This window comes from Vicugna pacos, chromosome 2, assembly GCF_048564905.1.
Source record: "Vicugna pacos chromosome 2, VicPac4, whole genome shotgun sequence".
NCBI classification, from domain to species: Eukaryota; Metazoa; Chordata; class Mammalia; order Artiodactyla; family Camelidae; genus Vicugna; species Vicugna pacos.
In genome coordinates, this window is record NC_132988.1 from 17,276,449 (window position 1) to 17,286,275 (window position 9,827).

At 40.7% G+C, this 9,827-nt stretch overlaps 1 pseudogene; it reads right to left on the reverse strand.

Annotated features, from left to right (window-relative positions):
* Positions 1–4,122: 4,122 nt before the first annotated feature.
* Positions 4,123–8,377, reverse strand: LOC102537077 (large ribosomal subunit protein eL29 pseudogene; annotated as a pseudogene).
* Between the last annotated feature and the right edge of the window lie 1,450 nt (positions 8,378–9,827).

Here is a 9,827-nt window from a genome sequence, read left to right on the forward strand (position 1 = left end):
ATTGCAACGCAAGTCCAAGGCAGTCTGGAGGCAGAATTCATTCTTCCTCCAGGGACTTCAGTTTTTCATTTATCTGCGCTACTCAAAGGTTACTGATTTAAATGTTAATCTCATCTAAACATACCTTCACAGCCATATCCAAACTGGTGTTGGACCAAGTGTCAGCCCCTCTTCTCATCCCTTCCCCTCAGGAGCCTTTGGGACAGGTCTGAGACACACAGTGGGTCTTTGACCTTGTGCTCATGTTCCTGAGGGGTCTGAATAAGATATTTCACACAGCACAACATTGCTGCATAAATTAAATCCAGTATCTTTCTCTCTTTCTGCCGATGAAGTTGCTAACAAGTTACTCAGCAGTATCCTAACAGGTTGGTATAGTGAGCTTTGTAACAAAGAAAGTGTCAGCTCATGCGGCAGCAACCAGAAATGGATTGTTTTGGGACATTATAGATTTTTGACTTACATTCTGCTCACACTTTCTAGAATCTGCACCTAAAAGAGCAGGAAGGGGATAGATACTCAGATACAGGAGATGAGCCACCAGAAGAGGCACCGTTGAGGAGATGGGGCTGGTTTTGTTAGATAGTTCACCTTCGGGCCAGACCTTTTCGGAAGTCTTGTCCTTTTTCTCTCTCCCTCTATCCATGACTCTCAGAATTAGAGAAATCCTCTTTGTCCTTGCTAGCAGGGACACAAGCCAGGAGGAAATAACTGAAACTCCCAGTAGAGGCTGGGCCACAGCAGTGGGCAGTTGCTTGGAAGGATGGGAGAAAATGGCTTTAAAGACCAAGGGATGGAGATTATCTGATCTGGGGGCTGAGACAAAAGAGTCTAGGAAGATGAGCTCAGCGGTACCATGGAGGAGGGGAAGTGAGCCCAGGAAAGGCAGTGGGGATAACCTCGGGAAAGCACTCTCCAGGACTTTGGCCCTTTGGTATTTGTATATATTGGTGTGGGTGGAATGACAGCTCTTCAGAAGGGAGCTGGCTGATCACTCGGGCGTGTGCGTGTGTGCATATGTGCGTGGAATCGGGAAAGAACACCTCGCGCTTCCTCTCCCCAGTCTGAAGATCATCTGTTGCCTACACTTGTCCAGTGCAGGAGATGGGAACGCGGATGGAATCATGCAGGGGAACGATCCAGCAGAAGATCGTTTTTTATGTTCAGTTATCACCACACCCTTTGGGATCAGAGGAGCTAGTGCCTGGGTTTCATTTGATAAGTGTCAGTCGGTTCTGGGGGAAGCTGGCAAGTCATTATATTCCAGAGGAATTGTTCTTCCAGGTCCAGATTCATTTGGGTTCTTTGAGATTTGAAAATGTGATGAAGATTTTTGATCTGCACCAAATAAATATGTTGGTGTTAACGCCCTGTCACACTGGGGCTGATTAGTCACTTTGTGAGTTTTCTGTATCCTTTGCTTTCCCTCCTTTTCTGACACTTGGGCGTTTCACTGCTTGTTAACAGCCCTGTGAGAAGTAAAACAGAAAATAAAAGAAGATAAAATGCAAATCAACTATGTTCTATTATTTCTCTCTGATTTACTCTGATTTAGCTTGGGGGAAAGTTTGACATGTTGGCTGAAAGGGCAGTTCAGGGCTTTCTTGTAAATTTCAATAAGCCATCCTGTCCCTGAAGGAGAGATCACATGTCCTTCTTGGAGAGTGTTGGAGAGACGCTTGACCTTGGAAGAGCTGGATGGCCTGTGTTCTGCCTTAACCTTTAGCTGGATGCTCATGTCATCCTTTAGTCCACAATTTCCTCAGTTGTAATTTGGGCTGGATAATCACCATATGCCTAGAAAAGTTCCATTGAGCCACTGGCAGTTATGGAAGTTTATTTGTAACTAAGAATTTTACACCTATCTAACCTCCTTGTGGCCATTAGTCATCATTTTATGAAAAAAATCATCAATTTATGGAAATTTGGTGTAATGTTTTGGTCATAAAGCACAGTAAGAAATCTGGCCTTTCTCTTGTTAGTCCTTTGCTCCGTTGCATGGTCTAACCTACAGACCCTATTGCCATGGCTCACTCTCCTCGTTCTCAGCTACTAATCAGAAGTGGCCTCCTTTTCCATCCTCAGTGCTGGATGTGTGAGTAACTCTCTCATCCTACAGTTCAGCACCCACCCCCACACCTGCTATGAAATCCATCTCCTTAGCATCTCTAGACTTCTGGTTATGCAAACGCTAAGTCTTATTCTAACAGAACTCAAACTATTTCTACCTCTTTTAACACTTTATTTTTTTCTTCCAAATAGTCCTACTGCTATGTGAAGCCTTTAGCCAGAGAGTCCAATCTTGCTCTGTTTTCTTATTCTCTGGATTTTAGCAGGACTGCTGTGTCTAAGTCTTTTGGGACTCACTTTGACTTTATCCTAATTTCATTCATGCTGTGCTTTATGTGTCATCACGCAGAACCAGTGTTCATGACCAACTATGCAAATGAATTGATAAGATAAAAGAAACTTTCAGAGTAAACTACTTCATGTAGTTCATTTAAATTCATTTAAATACCAAATGTTGACTTGTTGTATACCACAAACTAGAATGATATTGTTGAAGTGTAGCTCACATGCAGCATAGCTTAATTTCTTCCATAAAAACATATTCACATTGAATAATTATATTTGTTCCCACCAACTGTTCACCACTTTATAAAATTTGGCTAATTCACAAATTGTTTTTACTTATTTTTTTAACAATTATTACAAAATTTAACATGCCTGTGCTGTTGCTAACCATAACTTGAAGCAGCTTCCTTCTGGTTCTCTAAGGGTAAACTTTCCTTGTCATGCATCAGACCAGATCTTTTTTCTTTGCCACTTTTTCCATTCCGTTCCTTTTGTAAAACCATAAACGCTTTGTTTTCATTCTCTCTCTGAAAAGGTATATTGAACTTTATAAAGCTTTCAGACCCGTATGGCATAACTGTGTCTTGAGAAATAGATGCAATGAAGGAAATTTGATAGCTTTGTAATGATAATTTAATGGCTGTACTACTTGATGTTAGACAATTCCTCAAAGTAAAATAGCCCGAATGAGATTACAATGTGTGCAGTCATTAAGAATATCTGATAGACATGGTATGAATCATATATTAAAATGTGTTCTGAGTTAAATTTAAAGCATTAGCTTAAACAATTCTCTCTAGAATAAATAGCATCTTGACCTAGATTTTGATTATTATCTTTCGTTCAGTCTTGAAGACCTTCAAACTCACTTGCCTGAGGCACTCCTGAGCTCCAGGTTTTTTCATGCTTATGAAAGAAAGATAAGACTCACTCTTGAGAAGTGAGAAATCCTACAGTCAAAACTCTGTGTGGGATTATCTCCGTTTCCTTTAACGACATCACATCTTTGTAGATCTTCAGTTTATTATTATCAATTCATTTGACTCTTTAACCATAATCCATGGGTGTCATGTGTTAGCCTTACTACAACCAAAGAGTAAGAGAGGATATGGTTCAAATGTAGACCAGTAGATGATTTTATTTTGGAAGTAATCATTTCTAACTTCGAAATGAAAATTGCAGTTTAAACAAGTATGACTAATGGCTGAAAGCCAGGAAACAAAGAGATCACATAAAACCAGTAAAGGGTGAAGGTAGACTAGTGGAGTCGCTTGCTGGGGCTGAGTCAATGGCTCAAATGGAAACAGGGGTGGTGGTGGGTGGGGAATGGGAAGGCCTGTCCAGGGAGAAGCTGGCATAGGGGATGGCTGCACTGGGACTTCAGCTAACTTTGGTTTTTTGTTTTTTGGGTTTTTTTTTTAACATTTTTTATTGATTTATATTCATTTTACAATGTTGTGTGAGCTAACTTTGATTTTACTATATGCACATGACTCCCAGTCTCCAAATCTCAAGCAAATAGTAAGTGCTCATTAGAGAATTATTTTATGAATATTGTTAAACATAGTGATAATAGCCTACTGCTTTAGATGTCAACAAAGCAAAGTTCTCTGTTCAGTGTCAGAAGCAAGTTTCTATATTTATTTAAGTTTTCCTTATTACGTATCATGTTAACACTCCCTCTTCCAATCCCATTTCTGGTTTTAACTAACAGCAGCCCAGGGGTCACAGCAGTCCTTCTATCCTCACATCAATAGATGGAAGCCTCTACTCTGGAGCCTTTGTGGGGGCCTGGGGGCCTTTGGGAGCCTGAGTCTGAGCCGGAGCCGGAGCTGCAGCTGAAGCTGCAGCCTTGGTCTGAGCCTTGTCCTTGTCCTTTGGCCGACAGAGCCTGAGACCCTTGGCGATCCAGGCACGAGCACGTTTCCCGAGCTTGGGGTGAGCAGTGTAGGCAAGTCGACTGAGCTCGCGGATGCTGCCCTCTGGGACCTGGGGCTTGACCTCCTTGGGCTTTCCAAGAGCCTTGCTAGCCTCAGCACATGCACTCATGGCCTTGGCACTGTTGGCCTGCATCTTCTTCAGGCCCTTCTTGGTGTGCTTCTTGGCAAAGCGCATGTTCCTCAGGAACTTGGGGTCCACCCCCTTAAGAGATTTGTATCGTGGTGATCGGGGTTTTTTGATGCCATTTCTGTGCCATTTTCAGGACTGGTTGTGTGTGTTGTGGTTCTTCGACGTGGCCGTGTCTGTCCTGGGGCTGGGAGATCCCGAATCGCCTGGGACAGGAAGAGAAAGAGTACAATCAGTATTCTGATTACTTCCAAATATGTATCACTCATACTGAGTCTCAGACCTGCTTATTCAATAGCTTCCTTGACATCTTACCCCTGAATATGTCACTGATATCTCAAATTTAACAGGTCAAAATAGCACTCTGGATTTGCCCCCTCTATGTTCTACCTGAGAAACCCAACTTTACCTCTCAGATTTCTCCATTTCAGTAAAGAAATCACCATACTCCCAGTTGCTGAATCCAAACGATTTGGTAGACTGCATTCAAATTTTTCCTGACTCTTCGCTCTCTGTCTCTCTTTTTTAAAAACTATACTCCATTTCTACCACCCTAATCCCAGCCACTTCACTCTCTCATCTAGACTAATGAACGTAGCTGCCTTCTGAGATGTCTTCCTGTTCACTCTGGTCACCCCATAGCCCACCCTTCACAAGTAACTAGGAAATGCCTAATCATATCACTCTCTTATTTAAATCTCTCCAGTGACTTTCTAACACACTTAATAGTAAAATCAAATTTTCTTACCATGTCTCAAGGTCCTACGTCGTCATCCTTCAGCCTCATCTCAAATGTAGTCCTGTTCCCTTGGATCATGGCCCTTCAGCCAGAAGTACATTCTGATTAGGGGCCATGGATTGACTTCTATGTTCTGTAACAAATTGCTACAATTTAACAAGGTAGAACAACACATCTATTATCTCATAATTTCTGTGGGTCAGGAGTCCAGGCATGGCTTACCTGGATCCTTTGCTTAGGGTCTCACAGGCTCCAATCAAGGGACTGGTCAAGATGGTGTTCTCATCTGGAGGCCCAGCTAAGGAAGCAGCAGGTTCTCCACTGGTGTGGGTTTCAAAAGCATTCAGTTCCTTTTGGCTGTGGTTTGCTAACAATAGAAAAAGAGTGAGAGACTGGACTGAGTCTGATAGCAAGATAGAGTCTTATATCACGTAAGAGGAGTGACAGCTCATCTTTTGATTGTTTAGAAGCACGTCACAGATAACACATACACATACACTTCTACGGAGGGAATTATCCAAAGATATATACACCAGAATGAGTCAGTCATACGGAGGCACCTGAGCTGTCTGTCTGCCACAGGTCAACATACCCACTCTGCTCCTACCTCTGGAGCTTCGCTTGTTTTACTCCATCTACCTGTGATGTTCTCTCCCCAGATCTGCCCCTGACTTCTCCATTCCCTCCTTCACTCAGGTTTCAGCTTAAATGTCACATTCATATGGAGGCCTTCTCTAAGAACTCAGTCTAAACAAACGTCCTCCAACCCACACACAGACACAGACACAGACACAGACACAGACACACACACAGACACAGACACAGACACACACACAGACACACACACTTACCTCATTACATCACCTTGTTTTATCTTATTCATGGCCCTGAAATCAGCTTGTTTACTTGTTTACTATTAGTCTCTCGGTACCCCCACCAGAATTTAATGTCCAAAAGGCCCATTAGACTGGAGACCTGTGTGTCTTGTTTAGTACTGTATTTTCAGCATTAAGAAGTGGCATGTACTAGCATAAATAATGTTGTTGGGTAAATTTAAAATAATACTGGAATAAATAGCTGATAGTTCATAATTTTACTTAGGATAAAGAACTGAAAGAATTATAAGATTACCATTTGAAAAAAATTTTACATGAATACATTTATCAAAACCCTGTTCTAAAAATTAGTCTGCTAATGTGAGCAGCAAAGTATAAAACAATATTTGGAATACCAAAGTCTGAATTAAAATGTATAATTATTTATACCTTCTTATTTTAAAAGGATTATGAAGGAGAAGGATAAGACTTACGAAATTTTACGTCTGCAGTGATGATAATTCTCTTCCTAAATAAGTAATCACTTGTTTACATGGAGAGTAGCGCATTCATGTATATATGGTAATGCGTCTTTTTGTGAATTTTGCAGACTGTAATCACAAAATTTCATCTCGATTTAGATAACTCCTATGCCTTCCCAAGTTGGAAAAATAGGACAATTGAATGGTTGTGCTCCTTACTGGGGTAAAAGAGATATTTAAGATACTGAAGTAAGCTTCTCTGCAGAATTCCATGGGAAGGCAGGCTTTGGTGAAAACATTAGCTCAGTGTCTAGTTTATAGCCCTGCAGTTTCCAAAAGAAAAATATTTACCAGTTCACTAAGAAGTAATCAGGAAGCAGAAACTGATTTACATTAACCCAGAATTGTAGAAACTAGTTCATACACCAGATTGCCAATGTATGTTCAAATCTGTATTCAACGAGGCCACAGATCCTGACTCTTGACTTAGGACATAACTTCCCATTTCACTGCAGAAAGCAAATCATAGATCACAAGGTCCACTGGTGAGCACTGGTTGAGATGAGAAGGGTGGAAAGGGTGGTGGATGGCTTCACAAGACGTGCCTGCCAGGCTTTGGCCGCCTGTGGAGCTGCATCACCCCTAGGGGTCTTCTGGCTTGGTGACTGGAATTGGCCGTTGGAGTCAGCCCCAGCTTCTCTGAGACTGCTGTAGGGTGCTTGACAAATTCTTCCATCTACTGCTTTCTGTTTTTTTGTCAGTCATGACATTTTCTCTTCTAGGCAACTTATATTTTAGTGGAATCAATTACAGGCACGATTTCCCAAAATTACAACTAGGTCTTTATAACCACAAGTCCTCAGTCTCAGAGGCAGCACTTTTACAAAGCACTTTGTACAGTGGGCCACCTTCACAGGTGCTATGTGTTCCCTTGAGACTTGATTTCCGCAGCTCTCAGTTTCACTTGATAACCTCTTCCTCTCACTGTTCTCAAACTCTCTTGACACATCCTCTTTGGTACCTGTGGCTTCCTATGAATTGACTGTATGCATTGCTCTTTATTAAATAATCATTTGCTTGGATCGTTTTGGTGGCACTAACAGAGAAACACTAAAAAATATTTTCGTTATGAATTTCATCAATATTTTAGAAGAATCAGCTATTGGAAAACATCTGAAATTTTCTATCGCTATTTTCAACTTTTTATCTCTGGGACAGAAGGTGATGAAGAGAAAAGTGGAAACACTGAAATAAGCAATCTGGATGTCAAATTTATTGAAAATATTTTACTCTGCTTTGGATGTGTTGTTGGAGCAGTGAAAGATGACATTGATGTGTTCTTCTGGAATTTATGTGTTTAATGACTTATGGGATGAGCTCTGTCTACTGAGAACGCTTACAATGGTACTTTATTTGATCTTCAACAGCACTGCTGTCTCCATCTCATCTTTCAGTCTGAACATTTTTAAAAAGGAGAGGTGATTTGGAGAATTTTCAAGGCTTATTATGTATTTCAACTGAGACATCCATTTTTTTTTCTATTAGGAAACCAGTAGGAATCATCAACCCAGCAAGATTCTTCTTTTACAAAAATAAGCCTTCTATCTATGAATTTCGTATACAATTAAATACATAAAGTAAGTTCATTTTATTTGTGGGAAGCTCTTGTTCAGTTAAAACAGTAGATAGCCTTCTGCAACATTAAGGGTCTATTCTCTCCACAAAACTACCTATCATTTCAAAACAGTTTTGGGGTCAGAAGAGGGAAAAGTGTAGAGCTGTGAAAAAAGAATGAAAGAATCACTTGATGGAGCACTCAGAAATTCTGGAATGAATTCTGGAGTCACTATCTTTTTGCGATTTAATGAAAGCTTTCTCTAAGTTTTCCTTCTCTAGTTACCTGAGTCAAAGCCATGCATTTCTATATGAAGTGTAAATTGCTGTGTTATTCCAGTTGTTGGGATTGAAAAAGGGCCAAACTGAGCAATGAAGGAAGCACACCAGGAGTTTTGGAAGCAGGAAGAGAAGCAGCAATGATTCCAGTGGTGGAATCCAGGCTGACCAGGGTGCTGAGATCATGCTGTTCCTTCTGGAGAGAGGAAGTTAGTGAAAGGTACACTGATGAAGGACAAGTGCAGAGATACGTGCAGTACATTAGTGAGGTGGAAGGTGTAGGATGGGTGGGGTGGATGCTATTAAGACGTTTCAATAATAAATATGGCGTGCGAATCAAAATGATTGCTATTGTCAACAGGAGGTAGTCAATTGGATGATGTGGAAACTATCTTAATGCTGTGATTTGGGAAGAGAAGAGATCTTACCCTCAGAGGGACCATCCCCAACTGTGAGACATAACTAATCAAAGTCAGTAGAGGAGCAAATACTTTGGAGTCAGAAAATATGAATAAATCCCTAGTCTACCATTTATTAGCTGGGAAAACTGAAGCAAAACAGCAGAATTTAAGGCCTGCTGCACGCCTGTGGGTAGCTTCACAAAGCAGAGGCAGAACTAATCTTGCTCAGGCATAAAACAAGTTCCTCAGATGAATAAAGACTCGATATCTGGCACACTGGTGCTGACCTTGAATGCATTCAAGAGCAATGCAGTCTAGTCCAAGCAGTAAGAACCAAAGTCTCTTGAATTACCCATTCAGGAAAGGTAGAGTATTAATCAAGGTCTTATTTGCAAAGAGCAAAAATCAACTCTGGCTAATAGAAGCAGATACAATTTTATTAAAAGTGTATAAGGAGGTAAAAGACCTGTACTCGGAAAACTATAAGACACTGATGAAAGAAACTGAAGCCAACACAAACAGAGGGAAAGATATACCGTGTTCATGGATTGGAAGAATTAATATGATGCACACGGTCGTTGGCTGGGAGTGACCCATGAAGGGTGAGGAAACACAAATTTCAAAACACAGTAATTGGGACCCTTGATTAATTACACTCCCTGTAGTTAGCAGTCTCTGAGGTACATTCTCACAGCCACTGCAATGGATAATATATCCTTAATTATCTTATTATTCTAGAAAAATTTTAAGATGTTATAGCTAAAACTGTTCATGGAACCACTGAATTTTTTTTCACACTTTGGTTTGTTATATCCAAAGTTCTGCCTTCCTGGCTATGTTATTAATTTTCATCAATCTTGTATTTTTTCCTATGATCCTTTATGGTACTTAAAAAATTTAATTAAGTCACATGGTCTCATTATTATTATAGTAACGAAGAGGGCCATGAGAGATGTATTACCATGAGAGGACAATGGTCACTAAACTGGCCTTCATCAGGTGGCAGTTTCTGGACAGATTACCCTAGTCAAAGACCTGTTCGTCAGTTTGGAGATCCAGAAACGTGACTTTGCAG